A 17,842-nucleotide genomic window follows, 5' to 3' on the forward strand; every position below is an offset into this window, starting at 1 on the left:
CAGATTTTTTTGTAGGTGACAAGTTAATCAAAATTTAGTTGTGGCACTTTAAATGATCTGACTGCAGAATATTTTTAGCATGTTCAGTCAAAACCAGACTTGTCTTTTGAAATGTTTTAGTGTCCTGAAATCATATGACCTTAGATGTTAACCCTTCTATAAACTCAATATGCATTAAGGAAAGCAATTTTAACATTTTGTTTTCATTGGACTTGTTCAAATTCTTTATTTTTCTTAAATGTCAAGTTGAGGAGAGCTCTTTGAAGTTAATTTATGCAATAAATAACATTTGGTTGTGCTAATCCTCATTTTAAAGTCATTAACAAGAACACTTCAAACACAGGTAATGAAAAGCAAATACATTTGAGTTGGATGTTGGCTGTTTATTGTCTTCTCTCTCCTCCACCAGGGTGCACACAAATCACCACCCCAAAAGCAGTGTTTTGATGTGGAGACCATGCAATGGCTTTTTTTATAAAAAACAAGAGGTTGTGGTCTTAGCCCACTTACATTTTTATGGTGTGCATTCCCCCATGGAACCTGAGATGAAGATTTTGTTACCAGAGCATCTCCTGAGGGAAAAACCTCCCCAGTGCCAAAGGCACAAAAGCCAGAGCTGCTCCTCACCATCTCCTGCTACTTAGTGTGACACATTTTAATGGTGTTATTTTGGAGGAATTATCTGCAAAACACAGGAATTTCTGGTATTGTTTCAGTTGTCCTAAATTCTCAGCTTTTGGATTACTCATGGTTCCAGTCATTTATACCATTGAACAAATGGTTATATTAATACAGAAAAAATTGTCTGAGATTTGCATAAATTATTTTCAAAGGGTAGAGAGAGTTTAAAGGAATCTTATGTAAATTAGAAAGAAAACAAATATTCCAGGAAAGACCAAACACTTAGCAGCTAACTGGACTTGCTTAGGGTAGAACTCAAGACTGTGCCTGTAGGAAAAAGTTCTATATTTATCTGCTTAAGGATTTTCATAAGCATTAAGAAATTTTCCTTCACTTAAAAAAAAAAAAAATTAAAAAAAAAATCAAGGTCTGTAAATCTTCTCTGGCCTGCCTGATGTGAAGGGCAGCTCAAAAATGACCCATTAGCAGCTGGTAAGAAAAGTCACCAGGACATCCTTTGGGATCTCAGAGCTCTCTTGCCTCTGACTGGTTTTCATAGAAAATGTGGGGAGAGTGGTTTCAACCTTGATAGTTCCACTGGTGATGATCAGAGTGCTGTTGATAAGAAAATAATCAGTGCAAATAGAAATATCAAATTATTTTCTTCCAAACAAGATATGATTTTATCAATTGAGATTCTCCTAAGTTTTCACTTTAAAAATCTCAATAATATTGAAATTATATTGAAGGTGAAGTTAAGATTTGTTGTTACAAAGGAAGTTAATTTCTGTCAAAAATAGTATGCAGGAAGCCCTGCATGTGAAAACTAAGATCTTCTGGCATTTCTGTTGCTCAGATCTTTCTGACATCATTTTTCTGAAAAGCTGGCAAAAATGATAAAGCTGAAGTTCCTCCATTTTGAAATTCATAGGAATGAATGTGCACTTTTAAATATAGTTTTATTACTTTTAAGAATGTTGGGTACTTTTAAATAGAATTTAAGACCTCTGAATATTTCTACTTAGTCTAAAATAAAAAAAAACAGCATCTACAGCCTTGCTAGAGGCAATTCATTTGCCCCTCTAACAAGAATCAGATCAGGAAAGACATACAAGGTTTTACAAGTGTTCTCTGTTTACTGCTCCATTATACCAACATTCTTGTAACAACTTCAGTGCAGTTTATTTGGTGATTGAGGATGATGAATGGCATAGATTTTCCTGTGTCACTTGTTTTTTGGGTATAGCATTTATAACATTTATGGCATTTCAGGAACAGTCATTATGCTGCTCTGCCTCCTCCACTTCCATCATCATTCTTTGGTCTTGTTTAGAACATCTTCTGTCTCAAGTGTAACAGTCTCAGTTATTTTGAATTTTGAACTTGAGAGTTGCAGCTGGGGTGGTTTTTAAAGATGTGTGAATTAGGTATTTGCTTCCCCTGCTTACTATGACTATCTAGACTGTTGTTTTGTTGGGGTTTTTTTTAACTCGTTCCACCTACAGGGAAATATTTAAATTATTTTGAATCCCTTGTGTAAACACAGTGGTCTTGTGATACAGCTTTAGCCACAGACCTATGTGCAAACCCATGCCAACCACCCTTATTCCATGGTGAAGGAACTGATCAGGGAAGGAAGAAAACCTGATTTTCACATGGTTTGCTGAAGATTCAGCAACATTACCAGCACAGCCAGTATCCTGAATGTTGCTCCAGACCAAAATGTTCATTTTAAATGGAGAAGATGTGCAAAAAGAGAATAGGAGATTATGTAAGGGAAAATATATTTACTGCAGAGTAACTGCAATTCCTTGACAAAATTCTCTTCTCCATCTGGTTTGAGGAGCTCTACAGGAACCATTGTTGCAGTTCTTTGGTATGGAGGCTGCAATGAAAAAGGGTGAAAAGAGTTTCTGAACACATGACCAGACTGGGAACTACCTGTAGGAACTTGTTTATGAGCTCAGAAAATGCATCTCAAGTGGTGATGGAGCTTGAGCCACACAAGTTAATTGCAAAAAGTTTATATTTAAGTCCCAGAAGTCTGTGTGCTGCTGAAGCAATATCAGCCCTGAAAAACTGACATTATAATAACAGAACATCAAGGGAGACCCCAAGAGGGAAGCAATACTGAAAATGTTGATATCATAAACCAACAATTTTCAGGCAGGCTTTGAAATTGTTTAAAATGATTGCACAGAATAGCAAGTGGGAAAAATGTAAGAAAACACATTTGTGTGCTCTGTATAGCATTTTGCCTCTGTCAACTCTGCTTCTCAGAGCTGAAGTAGTTTAGAGTGTGTTTAAGTAATTACTGAAAATTGAGTTGCTTATTGTAGCACATCTTACATATGACCTTCAAGAACACTGCAATTGCATATAGAATGCATGAACAGGGTCCTTACAAAAAAAAAAAAAAAAGTCCTAAAAATTCTTAGTAGAGAATTGGTTGCATTTAAGAGTTACATTTTTAATGTACAGGATCAAACTCACAGCTTTTTCTACTTGCAATGTCCAATCTACAGATGGCAACTCCTCTTGAATGGCACAAGCAGAATCCTTCAGCACAGTTTATATTATTATCTCAGCGTGGTGAATAACTGCAAGCATCAAAATCAACACTACAAAAGGAAGTGAATGGAGAAGATTTCAAGAGTATTCCAGGTAAGTATATAAATGCTCTCCTGTAAGTTGCAGGAATGGCTACTGAAGAGCACATCCACATGATCAAAGCCAAAACTTCAACTCTCAGAAGGCTGCCTGCTGTGTTTTGGCAGTCTTCCTTTTCTCTGTGAATAATAAAGATGAAGAAATTATTTCACATCTCTTTCAGCTGAGTAGATTTGTACCTGGTAAAATACAAACACTGATGGAGATAAATGAGAATATGTTATATATTTTGTATTTTAAATTCAGTGATACTTTGAAATGAAATGCTGCTTCTTTACAGCGATGCCATCAGACATTTTTAATGTGTGCTTGGCACTCTGAACTGTGTGCTGTGAAAGGTTCTGCCTCAGAGAGGTTTGTATGATAACCTGTATCAAATTCAGAACCTGAAAATGCAAAGTGTCTGATCTGTCAGGGCTTTTATGGGGATTGTCTGGTGCTGCACTTCCTATTCTCTTTCATATATGAGAAATAAGACAGAGTCATTCCAGATCCTTTCAGTTAGAGTCCTGACCTATCATTTCATAGGTCTAGGTTTTTCAGCACATGTGGCTAAAAACCCTTTTTAAATACTGCTTATTTCTGAGCCACCTGACACAGAAGTCCACACAGTGTTCCCACCATGATTTCTGAGAAGGATCCCAGAACCAGCTGCCTAAAGGCTTCCCTTGGGAATCACCCATCATGCAAGGACACATCACTCAAGGCAATTATGGCCACTAAATTCATTTTTTTAAGAGGTTACATCTACATTTCTTGCTCCTCTCCACTTCATGTAATCTCAGAATAGCTGCTGTATTTGTGGTTCTGCATGTGTTAAGACCAAAATGACACTGTATGTGCCCCATTTGTATTCCTGTGCATTCCACAAGAGAGGATGGCCTATGGATCCCAGTTCTATGACACTTCAAGGAGAAATCCCAGGGAGAGTCAGGAATTGCAGGTCACAAAAGCACTGCATTCCATTTCCCACTTTCATTATCATCACAAATTCCCACAATGTTCCATAAATTATCTTTCAGGATGCCTCACTTTCCCTGTCTTTGCTTGGGATTTCTGCTTGCTTGCTTATTTTCAGCAGTCCCTCCATGTTTGGGTTTTACACTGCCTTTTTTTTTTTTTTTTCCTCATTTCATAGCACATATACATAAATATTTAAGCACTGTAGAAACTTTATTTTATTGCAATTTTACAATGTAATAGCTTTCTATACTGTAGAGAGAATAACAGTACACCTTTTCAAATATGACCTATGCTTTGAAATTTTTGTCTCTATAAAAATCTGAATAAAACATAACCTGTTGCTTTGCAGTTGTAGGTGGGTTTTGAAATACCACTGTATAATTAGCTGCATACATTTTCTTTAATCTTAGAAATTGGTACATACAGGACTGCAAGGAGAGCAATTACTGCTGCCTGTAGTTGGCAAGCCCAGGTAGGGAAATTAATGGAGTTTTGCAATCCAATTTTAGAGCCTATGTCTGTATGAAATCAATAACTCATTACATTCTTAGCAGTGCTTCTTTGAAAGCACGTACTGGGCTTAGCAAATAACTATCCACAATTTGAAATTTTAGTATCTTTTCAGTAGAATCCAATGCATGTTAACATCAAAATTTGGCTTATCTTTGCTTTATTAGTTTACACAGACACAGCTTACTGCCAGCATCAATATTTTAGTACTTAGATTTCTGCCATTAAAGGACATTAACACTTATTAACAAAGGAAATGTCATGCATTAGAGGCATGAGATCAGAAAAATCATCATTAAAAACTGATTTTTTTTTTTCTGTGATGTGTTTTTTCAATATTTTTCCTTAAAAGAGGAGAAAACTATGTGCGTTTTGGTGGGTTGGGATTGCTGTGAAAATAGATTTATTCTAATGTGCATCAGGATTTTTTTCCTGACAGTGTAGGCATTTATATGTTATTTGATACCTGTGTATTAAAATCATTGTTTTGCTTGATCTATTGCATTTTAAACCTAATCTATTTCTGTTTATAATTGCAATATATTTTTTATTAATCTACCTGTTTTTTGGCTGCAGATATGAGGTTGTCAAATCCATTATTTGAGTTAGTATGATGCAAAGCATTTGACTTTTTTTAAAAAAATTTTTTTTCCTGTTGGTTGGGATTTGTTTTCCAAAACAGAACTGGAAGGGAGTTGTAGATACTCTTACCTGATCAACTTCAGAATTATTTAAAGACACTGATTTCAACAAAATAGTAGGAAAAGCTTGTGTTGGATGTTCTTTCAATACCCCCTCACTTAGTACAGGCATTCTGTTTTCAGAATTCTGTTGGTATAACATTGCTCTGACCTTACAGATGGAGGGAAGACTGCAAATTAAATGATTTTAAGAAAAATCTTTGCTACTTTTACAGAGTTTTTTTGTAAAAATTCAGATGCTGTGCTTGCTTTGCACATAAAGTTTTTGAGATATTTGCTGCTTATAATTTTAATAGGGTGACTTTGCAGAAACAAAACCAAATTCTGGGTTTATGCAGAATTAGGAAACAGAGTTTTAAAGTAAATAAAGTAACATATATTTATTTGAATTTTACATTAAAAACAATGCTAGATAAACATTATAATTTGTTTTTAGTTAGGTTGCCAATGCATGCATTGCCATGTAAATATACATCAACTCCACACCCTATAATTGGCTGTGATTAGGAAAGGAGTTGCAGAAGAGTGGATGGAAGAGGAATGAGCAGTGTGTGACATCCTGGAAGTGACCTTGTGGGGAGAATCTGCAAGCACTTGCCAAGATTGAATCAGAAGGGGTGTTTGTGTTTGTGTGTATGAATACATAAATGCATAAATCCCAATTTGCTCCAATGCAGAGATTCTGCTTGACTTACTCCTGTAATAGAATGAGAACAATTCCCCAAGTGAGCTGCTCAGTGTTGGAGTCCTGCATAACTTAATGTTGACTTGCTAACTGGATTAGCTGTAGAAATTTCACAGATTGATCAATTCAAATCTATTTTCAACTATCACATGAGACGGTTTTGGAAGTTGCTCTTCCAAATAAAAAGTTAATCAAATAAATTAACCTATTGTGCCACCAAAGGTCTATTGAATTTCTGTTATTTATTAGAGTGGAATCAGTATTTCATCTTCAGAAAGCTGCAGGTATTTGCCATGTTGTACATTTTTAGGCACAGATGAAGGCAGTGCAAGTACCTTGACAACTTCTTCCTTACATAAAATGGATGTAGAAATATTTCTGCTTTCTATGAAGAGTGCTAAGACTGCCTGTAAGGTTTTATTTTGTTTTCTTGCTGGACCTCAGTGTTACTTGGTCAGACCTAAGAGCTTATTTTCATCATGATCCTTAGTAATTTAATTATCAGCCTCCCCAAAGTTGGCTGTATCTTTTGGGACCCCAGAACTCCAGGATCTGTAGTCATGATCCAGATAATCCTGCTCTGCCACAGCAGATCACCTTTGCCAGAACTTGTAGAAATAAAATTCAAAGTGAGGGTATCTGACTGAACTACTTCAACCACAGGGGAATTTCCCAGCTCCAGGTGAGGTCAGGAACTTAAATCCTTTGCTTGCTCCAGCCATCCAGTCTGCTGAAAAGGACTGGAATGAGAATAAGATGCTCATTTTGTATTTTCACAGGGAAACCCCAGCACAAGTCAGTGCTCTCCAGTTTACTACTGTGTTCAAGGGAACCTCTAGAAAGGGTGCAGAATTCTGAGCTATGGCTTACACAGTAGAAAGAAAGCCTTGAAATGTGTGACCATGAGCAATGTGCACATCTGCCATGACTTCTCCTGATGATGATCTTTTGTTAAGATGCTCATCATGGGAGCTCAGACACTCAAATGTGGCTCAGAACAACCAATTCTCATGTTTGTTTTTTGAAAATCAAATTGTTGAGGTGATGCATATGGAGGAAAGGATATTCAAATGTCATTGGATACTGCTGGGAACCAGGGAAAAAGCAGCCTTGAAGCCTTGGGTTTCTCAGGCTGCTCAAGTACCAGAAATGATAACAATGATTATGCTCCTGCAGAGTGCATGAGAGCTGTGTGTCTCATGATATTTTGCAGAAAGCATGTTTTCAAAGAGGTGTTGCCTTCTTGGACCAATGAGTCTTTTTTATTTTGTTTTGCACAAACTACCCTATATAAGTGTAGTGTTTCTTAAAATAAAACTTTGTTTTGCTTCTCCATTACACAAAGAACTATGTTGCATTATCCTTTCCACAGCTTCTATAGCCAAAATGCAGAAGAATTACTACAGAATTACTAAAGAATGCAGAGAAACCTTTATTTGTATCCTGCCCATTTGCAGAATGATTCTTTGGCCATGCAGTTTTGCTTGTCTGATGATTTGACAGAAATTTACTACAGCTCACTCAAGATGTATATGAAAAGGAAACATTGTCTAACCATAATTAACAACTCAAATGCAAGAGTTAATAGGATTTATTTTGTTATGGTTTGGTTTGTTTGCTCTTTACCCTATAGGCTCTATGCACAGGCCAGAATTAGCAATCCTAATTATATGATATAGCCTTTTGTACCTCCAACAGTTGGGGGTTTTTTGCCATTTGACAGCTGTAGCCCACAAGATGATAGGAAATACTTCTGGCAGAAATGCTGAAATTAGGCATTCAGAAAAGTTAGATATTGAGCTGGTTCTTCTAAATAATATTTACATACTCTGAATTGCACATAGGGTGCTCAATAACAGGTGGGACAGGGCAAAATCTTTCTGTCTCCAGGTTCTGGGGTCCAGTGTGGCTGCAGGTGGCTTAGTGCTGTTTGGAAATGGCAGAAAAGGGACTTTTCTCAGCTCTGTGCAGTGTGGGGCAGCTCTGGCAGCACCTGAGAGCACTCTTGACAGGAGGTTTGCTCCAAACCTGGAGTACCCAGCAGCAAAAAGGACAACAGAGCTCCTGATGCTGAGCCATCCAAGCCTTGGTCCCCCCTTTTCTGCTCACAGCATCTGGCAGGAGGTTGCCTGCTGGTGTGCTCTGGCCTTGGAAATAGCATCCCTCCTCCAGAAGGGGCTGATTTTAGCACTTCTGGGAAGCATAAAGCTGACTGTCCCATAAACTGTGCCCCAAATTTGACAGGTTACCTACTGAGCTCTGTGCCAAATAACTGCATGGCAGATATTGGATCTACGTGAAAATTACTGGTATTTTGCTATTTCCTGTGCTTTCCCCTCACTGTGATTAATAATTGCAGTGAGAGAAAGGTCACAATCACACGAGAATGATTCAGGCAACCAAACACACAAGGGTTTATTCCTTTGATTTCTTAAGCTGACTTGCATGTTATCAAAAGCTTTTTGCCATATCTGAATTTAATGTCATGACATTTTAAGGTTATATCATTGAGCTCCAGAGACAGCTCTCCTAGTTTCCAGCTCAGCCTCCTTTCAGGCTGTGATAAATGCTGATTACAGTCTCCTGTATCTTGGGGGTTCATTCCTTCCTAATTATATCCAGAGAAACCATCTGGATTTCAGCTGCCCTTGAATAATCAATATGTCAGCCTGGGTCAATGCTGTGTTGGGCAAAAGAGTGTCAAGGTCTGTGTTTGTATAAAGAGTTCCAAGATCTCCCTCTAATTTATTGTGCCTTTATGGCATTTGGTATCACCTAAGTATAGAATGAGTATATGAAATATGAGAAGTAGTATTATGAATAGTAGTTCTTAGAGAAAGTTGTTACCAATAGCTGGAGTTCTTCAAGACACACTTATACTGCATCCCTACTTAGAGAGAATACTTTTGAAAAATAAAATATTTTTTTAATTGTAGGTCAATGTGCTTCTACCTGAAGAACAGTTCATACAGTCTTCTAAGGCCCCTTCCACATGCTACAGTTTTTGAGAATGGTTATATCCTTCCTCTCAGTGATTATGGTATTAAAATTACTCATTTCCAAGTCTGGGACAGACTTGATTTAGTGGTTCAATAGTTCCCTTTTCCTCTTTCATTTTTTCAGCTTTATTCAGATACTGTGACCACAATTGAGAAAATTTATTATAAAGTGTGTTATAAAATTTGCTTCTAGTACAACAAAGTTAGAAGGAAACAAATATTATTTCAGCAAATATGTTGATGGACTTTGTCTGGCTCCACAGCAAACTTTTATAAACAATAATGAAGTAAAGCTGAAAAAGTCTGTTTGTCACTGAAATATCACTTACTAAATTTAAAGCTTGAATTCTCTTGTCAAGCAGGAAACCCAGCAGAAGGATTTCATTTGCTTTTAAAAAGCTTTTTCTGACAAGTGCATTTTAAAATTAAAATCCTGAAACTGTTGAAATGCAGGGTTTTTTCTTTTGACAGAGACAAATATGACGTCTTCATTTTATGATGTGTCTCATCTCTCCTAGGGCATGACATTCAATTAAAAGCAGAATTAGAAAAAAATTGTTTTCTTTAAAAAAAGCATACTGAAGGCATTCTTTGCTCTGCAAAGTGTGGTTTTCTGTACATTCTTTGAGCTATCAAAAATGATTGGTAGAGCAGTCATTTTTAGTAACAGAGAATTATTTATCATTTACTTGCAATACCAATAAAACTGTTAAGTTATAGAGAGATGCTGCTGCTTGTGAGCTCTGTGTGTCTATCACATGTATTTGGGATATAGGTGCATTTTTAACAGTAAGTTATTATTTTGAAGGTGAAAGGCAGACAAAACACTGAAACTCAGAGTCACCAAAATGTTTGTGTCAAGAAAATTTCTGGCTTAATGGGATTTTCAGGTTTTTATGCTTACCCATTTTGCTCTTACAAATACATGCAGAGTTTTTTCAAAAAAATTAATAATCTCTTCTTTCACCACAACTTTATACTTCCAGATTTCTGTGATTGCATTGCTGGGTTGAGCAAAACATCACCAAATTTATGAAGAAAAAAGACAAAACTGTCATCCCAGAAATAGCACTGGACAGCCTGGTCACTCAAGGACATATTTCAGTGTTGCAGCTCTTGTCCTGCTTTTTCTTTACTGTGAAATGATGCAGCAATTTTATTGTTTAGCCCCTATAAAAAATAATCAATGTGCCCTGAGGAACAATTAAATGTTGTAGCAAAGAGGAAGCATGATTAGTCTTGTTCCAGTTTTATCTTCCATTTACTGGTTGAAACTACAGAGTAAATATTAATGCAGTGACTTTGAGTAACTGGTGTCTGTTTGCTTGTATTTGCTCATGGTCTTTTTGGAATATTTAACAATAAGCATTCACTTAAAAGCTTAGCCATGTGTATATTTTTAGATGGACTGTAAGTATATTCAAAGATACAATGGAAAACATTCAGTCTTTTCCACCAACAGTGCTAAATAGGGCTAAAAGGTCCACAGAATCATTACACAGATGTGGCAGTTTGCTTCAAAGGAGTTTGGAAAGTAAGAAAACTTCAATGTAACCACAAAAAAAAAAAAAAAAAAAAAAAAAAAAAAACCTACACACAAAAAAAAGTTGCAGACATTTCTGTGTCTCAGAAGGGGATTGTGAAGTTTCTGATGGTGGTATTGGGCAGACTAAGCAAGCAATGAACATTTAATTGTCATGTGGTAATTTCAGCTGACTCAATCTAGTTTTCATTCCAGATTCTCCCTCTAGGTGAAGGTGTTACCTCTAGGTGTTAGTTAAATATTGAAAAGTGTGCTGGGAGATAAGCAAGGTGAATCCCAGATGTAGCTGAAGGATTTTCTGTAGGACCCTAAGCCACACATGGAAGCTCAAGAGCCTCTCTGCAGCTCCTGGACCTCTGCTTATATTTTCTGGTGAATGACAACTTTACAGGAGTTTCAAAATAAGATTCTGCACCCAGGAAACTGATCCTGTTTGACCTGGAGGCTAATTAATATCATAACCCGTGGGCTCCATGCATTTTGAGTTTCAGTAGCATGACTGCAAAATTATTTACCCTCTTAACAGTAATTCAATGTTTCATACTCCATTTGGCTTCTAATATTCCAAAAATATCAGCCAATTACTGTGTATTTTTATAAAACCATGTGAAATGTATTGAAAAGTTGCAATGTATGCTGGTTTATTGCAGTGAAATATTTGAAAATGACTGACTTCTTTTTTTCCTGTGTGATTAATTAGGGGGCAGGGGGGTAGAATCTGAAAAGTGTCCTGATAAGTTGCAGTCATTATCAGGAAAGCTTCATGTTTATTTACATTTACTTTGCCAGTTACAGGTGTTTTGGGATCAGAGATGAGTATGAAGATGATTTTCTGCTTTGCATAAACACTCTGTAAGAAACTCTGGCCAAGAAAACCCAAGAATCACTTTAGTTTCAATTATCCTGTGTGTGACATATTTGTAGATCTATCCCTCCATATTTTTATATATGAAACACACTACATGTCAATCACCAGTACTTTTGTGTTTTTGCTATGCTATTCAATTTTGCCAAGACCAAAGCCTTCAATTAATATGCATGATTGGTTCTTAAAGCCTTCTATCTGAATAAGATTTTGTACATTTAAGAAGTAAATCCAGTAAGTAATTCTCTCTCTATTTTCAAATCCAGTGTCAGATCATCTTTCACAAATTACATCTGTCATTATGAGGATCAGACACAGTCATATTCAAATTAATAGCATGATTGAGAATAGGTAGAGAATTGGATTATATCAGCCATGGTTTCTACTTGGATGGAATTTTTTTATGCTTGATAAAAATCCTTCACAAAGCAGTCGATTATTAAATTGTAAGAACTTTTCTCCAAGTTGTGCTTCACAACTCATATAGTCCAACATGTCCAAATAAAAAATACTAGTACCAGAAGCTGTGTAAAACACTTGGATTCTAAATCAGATTTTTGAGTTTTTGCTTTCACATTTGCATCTAGATTTGTATGTAAAATCATGGGGTTATAAATTAGTTCACTTCTTTGGGTGTTAAATCCAAAAATGATCAGTGTCAAAGGGTTAGTGCAATGGCACCATGGTCAAAGTTGGATGAAAGCATAAAGCAGAAATATCTGTATTCTGAGAAAATGAGAAACTATGAGAATAAATAAATATGATAGGCTGACATTGACCAATTCTTACCTAGACACAGAAAAACACAATTGTTATAAGGGAGACTTAGAATCACTAAAATGTCACTCTGCAACCAGCTGATTCTACAGTTTTTGTATTTTATCACAGAACTGTGCATCAGCCAGAACTCTTAAGAAATGTTGTTTTATGGTCTGCTAAGATAAATTAATGTAGGTGACAATGCAAATGGTAGTGCAAGTGATTATTTAAAATCTCTTTCTTTTTATCTGTAATTTTGATAAGAAATACATTGAAAATGTTTTCTGTTAAAAGCAGTGATAAAAGTTCTTGTCATTTGAAAACCATAAAAGAATCATAACAGAGTTGAGAAAACAAATTTTGACCTTTAGAATCTTTTGCCAGTTAGGTCAATGATGGTGGTGGAATGTTGCAGATACAATAAAATAATAAAGAAAGTAAGAGTGGTGGTTTATCTGCTCTGTTTTAATTTTTAACTTTGCATGTGGCACAGAAGTCAGCGTGAAGCTGCCTAATGGATGTTTTGACAAGTGAAGTTGTTACATAACATCATTAGTTGAACTTTGGACCTCATGACCAATCTTCACCAGTCTTTTTGAGAGCAGTTATATTTCCTAGAGAAGGAAAAAAATCAAATCCCTGATAACTGATTTTCTTTACACTTGGTTGTGTTTTTTCCAAGCTGAAATAACCCTCAGGACTCTTCCAAGCACCTTGTATGTGCCTGTCTTCCAAGAGAGTCACAAAATTAATTTGTCTGGATTTTCTTCCAAACCCTTGTGAATCCACTGCTGTCACATATTGAGTACCAGCCTTGCTTTATCTTTTTATAGCAACAGGACAAAATCCTTTAAAGGCATTCCTTATCTTTTAGTATCAGATGCTGGGGAGTGCTAAGATTTACATATTTCATTAAAGAGAATTTCTCCCTGGTATGAGTGGCTTGTGCAAACACATTACAAGATCATTAAAAGGTGCCCAGTCAAGGGTCATTCAGAAGAGCACAGGCAAAAATGGGAATAATACTTTTTTTTTTTTTTAGTGGAGCGTGCCTGCAGATGGAAACTGCAAAGAAGCCATTTGAAACTACATTTATTTGTTAATTTGCAATGTGCTCCCACTGAGTTTTAACAAGCCAAACCTGAATTCACAGTAGTCAGAACTAGTTTTACCCAGTGCTTTGTCAGGGTGCTGGCTTGTCCTTGGTGTTAAAGCACTCCTTTTGTGACTTAAAATATCACAGAACACCTGGAAAGCAGCTCAGAAGTGTAGTTTTGGGAGGGCAGTTAAATGAGGGAGGTTTGGGATGCTCAGGAAGGTCCTTTCACTTGTGGAATTCTCTGTGGGCAATTTAATCCTCAGGCAATTATTCATTAGCTGTGCTAAGGAATTAATTTGCTGTTGTTTTTTCCTGGACAATTCCAGCTTAATTTAGTTTCCTGAATTACATACACACCTCATAATTCTGTTTAGGAAGTAAAAATCTTTTAGCAGGAACTGTTGCTGCTCTTTTTCCACAGAAAAGATATTTAAATGTACATGTCTATATGAACAACACCTCTTCATCCTCCAGGTACTGACAGCAATTTTTCTCATCCTTATGCCCATTTTCTACAAAATATAAATTTTTTTTATATACTTTTTTTTTATTTTGGATTACAAAATCTTGTAGACTTTGATGTTGCTATTAAATGTGAATTGTCCCAGCATGATGAGGTCTGCTACAGTTATCCAAATATATAGCTACTACAGTTATGCAAACCAGTGACAAACATGTATCCTGTCAGAATGAAGAGAGATCAAATTCAATTTATTTTTCATGACCATAAATCACATTCCTGACCTGTGCTGATACTTCCCTGGTGTAGGAGGAAGGCTGCAGGACACTCCCTGGCACAGCTGCTGAGAATAAGCCAATTGCACAAATCAGGTGTGAGGCACAAAGATCTTTATGAGAAGAGGCAGATGAGAACCAGACAGATGTAAGAGTTCAGCATCTATTTCACAGGTTCTCTGCCTGTTGCTATTTTAATCCCTTACTACTTAGAAGATGGTTTTGTTGGTGGGATTTTTTTTTTAATGGTGTTTTCTTATTTTCTCACTTATTTCACTTAGAAGAAGCTGTGAAAATTGTGTATTTCTGTAATAGCACATACAGGCACAACACAGGACTCATTTGGTGGAAGAAATTTCAGGCAAGCATATTCATGGAGGAGCTTATGAATCAGTCCTTCAACGAATATTCTGTAGTTTCTCAAAATAGAAATGTATCATGGAGAGACCTGATGCAGTCTTAAACACAGTATAGAAAATTCCACGCTGCTGTAATTCAGTAAGTCATGTTATCTATAGCATAATTATCATTTCAATATTAATGAGGAGTCTTCATAGTGTCACAGGGAAATACTTATTTTCATTTCATCTGGTTCCATTCTTTGAATGGCATAAAGCAACACCAAGCACATTTAATAAAATTATTATAATGGAGCAGATTGGTTTTTGTATTACTTCTTTTTTTCCTAATTAAGTGTCTGAATAAAGATTTATGTTATCAGAAACACTAATGAATGCAACAGAATGTTCTTTACACATATAAAAGCTATTGGAGCCATGTAGATAAAGGGGGACTCTGCATTACAGGTGACAATTTCAGACAGAGGATGCTTGGTTAGCAGATTTTTACAGCTCAGATAATGGCTCATTATAGGCAAAAAATTGCTGTAAATTGTCTGGACTGTGAAATACCAATTGGAGAAGAACTGCAGCCAGAAAGTGTAGGGCTTCATAAGGTACAGCTAATGGGGCTCAAATGATAGAACCAGGCCCTTTCTTCCAAAGGTAATGAGCTTTGCAGTGAACTACAGCTTAGATTGCTGCAGAAAATTAAGAGGATGCTGAGCAATTTTTGTTTTCTAGTGCTCTATAAAATACCAACTTCATCAAGGGAACTGAGCACGAGGTTAAGCAGGGAGGTAAGGAGTGAGACCGGAAATGTGTGGATTTGTTATTAAAATGAAAATGAAAATTTTAATTTTTATCTTGGTATTTAAGGAAAAAACCTGTATTTCTTTAGGTCAGTGTGGGAATATACCTTTATAACAATGTTTTAATCTCATTATAACAATGTTTTTATCTGAGGCTCAGAGTTGTAAGATCAGCATTTTTGTCCAAAGCTTTACCAAACTTAACTTGAAGCAAGAAAACCCACCACAGAATCCTTGCAAGCTTTAGGAATGTCCTGTGGAAACTGTACAATAAAATATTAGTTTCACTTTGTATTTAATTTAGGAAGAGAGTGCAGGGAGAAGAGGGATGTGTCACAATCAATTGGTTGGGCTGTGATTTTTTGTTATAAGTTCTCACCAGGCTGGGCAAAAGCCCCAGGCCATAGGTCAGGAATTCTTGTTCTTTACTGTGTAATCATTCAACTCCAGCAGCCAGCCCACTGTTGAGACTCAAGGTGTTGCTAAGGATCCCCTAAATTTGTAGCACAGACTTCCACAAGTGGTGGCTAACAAGACTTGAATTTTGTACTGTACAATTCCATAAGCTCTCAGCTCCTGACAGGAAACTCCTCAAAGGTTTATTTTGGTGGGAATTGTGAATTCTCAGCCTGGCTAGGTTCCATTCCCTGCAGGCTGTGATAAGTAGATATAAACACATGCAGAAATTGCTGTATGATTTCAGTGTTCACCTTCTGTCTGCAGGATGGGCTCTCTTTCAGAGTCTTGACAAAATTATAAAATTACACACAGAAAAGAGCATGAAATAGTTCTGCTTTGGTTTTTTACATCATCATTTGAGCAGCTTTGCATGATCATCTGCCTTGCCAGTAGAAAGGCTTTTCCATTAATAGTTACAATATGAGAGGGTTTTTTGAAGCTGAGTTGCCAAAAGCAAATGCTTTGAATTTGAACGTGGCTTTGAGTTCAACATTTTTCCCTTCCTCTGGACGTTAATTTCTGCTTGTATCCCTCAGGATCTACCATTTATTACAGCCCTTTTCACAGAAATTCACTTCACCTGATTTTAAGCTTCAGGTGGATCCTCTGTCTGGCCAGTTCATTAACATTAAAGTTTCTGCAGTTTGAAATACAGGAACAAGAAGGACCTAAATCAGGCTGACTAAGCCTAGTGATGCCCAGCTCCAACAGGGGATAAAGGCAGCATAAGGAAGTTCAGAAGCTCAAGAACCTTGTCCTAGAGAAAGGGCAGAAAAGCTTGTGTGGTGTGCACAGCCCAAGTCACTGCCATTTGCATTTCACAGGTCTCCCTGGGGACACTGTCCCCAGTTTATGCATGAGCATCTTTCCCTTCTTCAGCCAAGGGTCACGAGGGAACTGAAGAGCACAAGGACACAGGGAACTGCTGCCCTCTTCCAATCCTTTAAGCAGAGAGCAGGGAAACCAATGTTTGCCGTGGAAAAATGTGTTCCTCCCCCAGCAAGGCAGCTGCTGTTCCTTGGGAACACAGAGCTGACAGCTCTGTGCAGCAACAAGTAAATAACCTGCTCCACCCAGCGTCTGCAGCTTGAGATGCAGCACTGGGGGAGACAGCAAAGGTTTTGCCTGGAATCCCTGGGCCTGCCATTCCCAATCCCTGCTCAGAGGGCAGAGGGAAAAACTACCTCGAGGTACAGAAAAAAAAATGGATGGGATGTTGACATGATGGGAATATAACAACCACACACAGACTGTCTCACAAAAAAAAAAAAAAAAAAAAAAAAAAAAAAAAAAAAAAAAAAAAAAAAAGCACCAGTCCAGTTTGGCCCACTTCCAATTTTTCCTTCAAAAGGTTTCTCTGCTCTCATGGCAGCACACAAGGTGTTTGTCATGTATGACATACATACATACAGAAGTAAAGACATTTGAAAAATACTTGCTAAACATTCACCAGTTAAGATTTCTTTTTCAAATATTAAAAGAGCAAAAGCTCTATTAAAGTATTTCCTTCTAATTTAAGCAAACTTCCCCAGCAGCAAACAGTTCTGTACAGACAGTGCAATATGTTCTCCATCCACACACAAGGAAAGGTTTTCCACCCACTCCCCCAAACAGCTTTCACTCTCCAAGAGGCAAGAACTGTGCTTCTGGTAAGGTTTTCATGAGCTCTGATAAATGTAATTTAAGCAAACATTTTTATTATCTTTGGGTAAATATCCTTCTGTAAGCAGAACTATCATTCCTGTTCCTGTATCATATTTCCACTAGAGTCTTGTAGGTCAAACTTACATTTATATCCTGTGCAGTAACACTTCATGTGGATACAGCCTAATTGGATTTGGTTTTGACTTCTAATAGAGGCTGTGGGGGAAAATACAATACCCTATAGGCAAACTGAGTGGCAACTCTGTGTTTTTACAGCTGAAATTAAGGGTTTTTTTTGGAGTAGCAGAAGGGAAGAAGGAAAAATGCCCAGGCAGACTAAGAGAAGCACCACACATGAGCCTGTAACACAGGTACAACAGGAACTTCACCAAATTCACACCTGTTCTAAATAAGGAAAATCAGTGTCATTTTTATCAGG

The sequence above is a fragment of the Erithacus rubecula genome (genome assembly GCF_903797595.1).
Source record: "Erithacus rubecula genome assembly, chromosome: 2".
NCBI lineage: Eukaryota > Metazoa > Chordata > Aves > Passeriformes > Muscicapidae > Erithacus > Erithacus rubecula.